The sequence below is a fragment of the Chanodichthys erythropterus genome, chromosome 3 (genome assembly GCF_024489055.1).
Source record: "Chanodichthys erythropterus isolate Z2021 chromosome 3, ASM2448905v1, whole genome shotgun sequence".
Taxonomy (NCBI): domain Eukaryota; kingdom Metazoa; phylum Chordata; class Actinopteri; order Cypriniformes; family Xenocyprididae; genus Chanodichthys; species Chanodichthys erythropterus.
In genome coordinates, this window is record NC_090223.1 from 38,285,029 (window position 1) to 38,288,644 (window position 3,616).

At 33.7% G+C, this 3,616-nt stretch overlaps 1 long non-coding RNA gene across 1 annotated transcript; it reads left to right on the forward strand.

Annotated features, from left to right (window-relative positions):
- The first annotated feature begins 2,359 nt into the window (after nucleotides 1-2,359).
- On the forward strand, nucleotides 2,360-2,633 carry LOC137012079 (uncharacterized). Its single transcript, XR_010893537.1, has 2 exons — nucleotides 2,360-2,396; nucleotides 2,543-2,633. It is a non-coding gene; the product is annotated as an uncharacterized lncRNA (long non-coding RNA).
- The last annotated feature ends 983 nt before the right edge of the window (nucleotides 2,634-3,616 follow it).

Genomic DNA, 3,616 nt, shown 5'->3' on the forward strand with positions numbered 1-3,616 from the left:
TTTTTCCAAGCACATTTTACCAATTCCAATCCACATCAATCTTAATAACTACTATTAATATTGTTTTTAATCATTTATAAGTGATATATAATTGTTCATGAAGGCTGGAAATGAAGAATGCCCTATATTCAGGTGTGCAGAATTATTAGGCAGGTTTTCTTTTACAGATAAAATGAGCCAAAAAAGAGATTTAACTCAGACTGAAAAGTCAAAAAATATTAAATACACATGAGAAGGACGCAATACTAATGTAATACTAGAAATTGCAAAGTTAAAGCATGACCATTGGACAGTGAAATGCTCATTGGGTCAGCGGGGTCATACAAAAAGAGCTGGAGAAGAAAAGACACGTTAACTGCAAAATAATTAAGAATTAAGGTGAAGAATTAAGTGTGAAACCATCAGGAACCCTTTAGTCTCCAGCGCCACCATTTCCCAGTACTGAAACCTACCTGGAGTCTTCAGAAGTGTGAGGTGTCAGGATCTCAGAGACTTAGGTTAGGTGAAGATTCCTAAAAAGCGACCTGCTCTTAATAAGAATCACAAGCTGAAGTGTTATAAAGTACATGAAGACTGGGTTTTTATAGGCCTTATAGACAGACAGCTTGAGAGTGACTCCTGAAGGACCAGCACCACATCCTCTTGTACCACTGTTTGAAGAATTTATCTTCCAGAATCTGGCAGTAAGGTGTGGGAGTTCACTTTTAGTCCATCTCTTATCCTGAAATGTCCATCTTGCAGAGATGGACTAAATGATCTCCCACACCTCATGCCGTCACTTGGGTAAAGTTGGTTTTATATTCGCACAATCAGACATCCGTATTCAATAGCCTTGTTAATCACACTACATTGGACATTCAGTGGACATTCACAAGTAAATATGCCATTAAAACAATACTTGCCTATTCTGATCGGCTGTGAAAAATGTTGTAAGTTGACAATTGTTGGTTGTCAATATCATGTCGCTGCTTAAAATTCGCAAACATTCCCATACGGTAAAAAAATATATTTTATCTGGCCAAAATATATTTTAAATATATGGTAAATATTTGTTGCAAACAGTTAAGTTCAATGAAATATATTTTTGAATATATATATATATATATATATATATATATATATATATATATATATATATATTTGTTTCAACCTTCATATACTTAAAATATATTTCAATATGTATTTCAGGGGCAGGAAAAATATATTTATATATGAAAATATATTTCAGGGCACAAGAAAATACATTTCCAATCTTACAGTCGACAATGCAAATGTGCGTGGAAGAAAGCCTTGCGAACAAAACTATCCATTATGTTTGAAGAATTTTGAAAAACATGAATTTCCACATATTTTCCACATTGACACTTTGTTCACATATCTTCCCAAAAAATACCTGTGTAATAGTGATCATGGCACCTCACAAATGTGTGTTTTAGTCTATTACTTATTAATTAATTCATTTATTTATTAATTTAATTGTAATTTATTGTCAGTGTAATATAGCGTTTAGATCTACATCAAATACAAATACAATAGATTAATAAAATCGCTGGCTGTACGATGTTAACTGTCCACTAGCAGCGCTCACAGACTTTTGGAGTACTGCGCATGCGCGTCATTTTGAACTGTAACGATCGTCAGTCAACCGGGAGTTTTCGGAGTAAAAGGTAAGAGCTAACGTTATAACTTTATTTTTAGTCGTCATTTTTCACATATGTAATGTTCATTGCTACTTTGAATGTATAATGTTTTATTGTCAAGGTTTTTTTTTTTTTACTTTAATTGTAAAATTAATGCCCCGTTTGTTTATTTGCTCACATGAGACGCATTTGATATTTTCAGATTTCCGTTTTAAAGTTAGTTGTTTTTAATTTGGACACTAGTGAAAACTAACGTTACACACAAAAAATGTTTAATATTTTTTTTTAAATTTCAGCTGTAGAGTGTTTGGGAGACCGTGCTGCCTGCTGTTGTCGATCTATGATGCTCCTGTCACTGATAGTGGAGCCTGTAACGTAAGCCTTTTTTTTTTTTTTTTTGGCTAAATTTAATGTCTTACTAAACTTGTTAAGTACTTAGGCACACGTTATTTTCTCGTTATTAAAGTTCAGGCATATGCTGGTTTGGCATTAATGGAATTTCATACGCTCAATTATTCTACTATTATTATTATCATTATTAATATAGCCTTACTATAATATAATTTTTATTCACTTTCTGCTGAATGAAGCTGTTTTCGATTATCCAGTTGAGCCAGTGATTCAGTAAGTTGCTTGTAACAGAAGATGCTTATTTGTCACGACTTACAGGTTTACATGTGTCATTCATTACTGTAAAAAAATCTACTTTTTATTTTCAGTAGCAGAAGCAGAGACGGTTTGTGCAACAGCAACAAGGTGAGAATGATGGGACACTTTTAGAAGTAGATTTTTTTTTTTTTTTAATTAAGCACTGCTAAGCAAATTATATTATTTTATTTGTGTAATTTATGAATTGATATGTTCTCTGCACTTGTGTTAATATCTGTTTCTGTCTGGAACAGGTGCGGGTCAAAACCCATCTGTCAAGACGCTTGTCCACTTGCTGTCCGCCCCACCAGCCCAACGATTGTGCTGGAGAACCACAAGTCACAGGTACTGGATAATGTTCATAGTCAAGTCATCTTCATTTCTGTGGCACTTTATACAAAACAGCTTCACAGTAAAAAACATGAAATAGTCAACATGACCCTAGTTGAAGTGAAACACTAGGTGTGTGTTAGAAAAATACTAATATTTTAAAGTCTGTACATGCAAATGATTCCTCAAGCTTTAAAACACATCACAAATTACAACATGTTGACTTTGAGCCCATATTGGACAGTTGGCAAATCTGTAATGTAACAAATTTAACATAACAGTATTTTCCAAAAACACACCTATTGTTTCACTTCAGAAGAAGTTGATTAATCAACTGAGGTCATGTGGATTACCGTCATGTTCACTTTGGTTTTTGACCTTCTTGCGTGAACACACAGAGATGGATTATTTTTCTAAATATCTCTGTTTGTATTCCACAGAAAAAGAGAATGTCATAATCAACTGGAACAGCATGAGGGCAAGTATCCCTTTGTTAAGTTAGCTTAACTGAGTGACTTTGTGATATTTCACTATCCCTTCATTTGTAAAAGTGAAAATGCAATGCAGAAGTGTAAAGAAAGGCTAATTCGACCTCTCCTCAATCATCAGTTTCTTTACTATACTGTCTAAAAATATGCCCATTAAATATCTTTAAAATCCAGTATACCTGTATTTGTTTTAGTTCCAGTGTAAACAAAAATATCAGGAAATCCAAAACTAGTTAGAGGACAAAGTGCATGCCCTCTGTACCTGTACTGATGTTCAGTTATTGTGTTTTGTCTTTTGTATGAGTACAGTGGTAGAGACAGAGAAGAAGTGCCTTTGATGAGGAAACCATGGCAGCCATACGGTAAGTTAATACTTAGTGAAAGGAAAATTTACTAGAAACATTAAGTATTAAAAAAATTACTGATTTTTGTCTCACAGTCAAGAAGAGATTTCCAAATGTGTCCAAAGAGGCTTTGAGGATTTGACGTGGGGAAAGTGAGTGTTCTTGA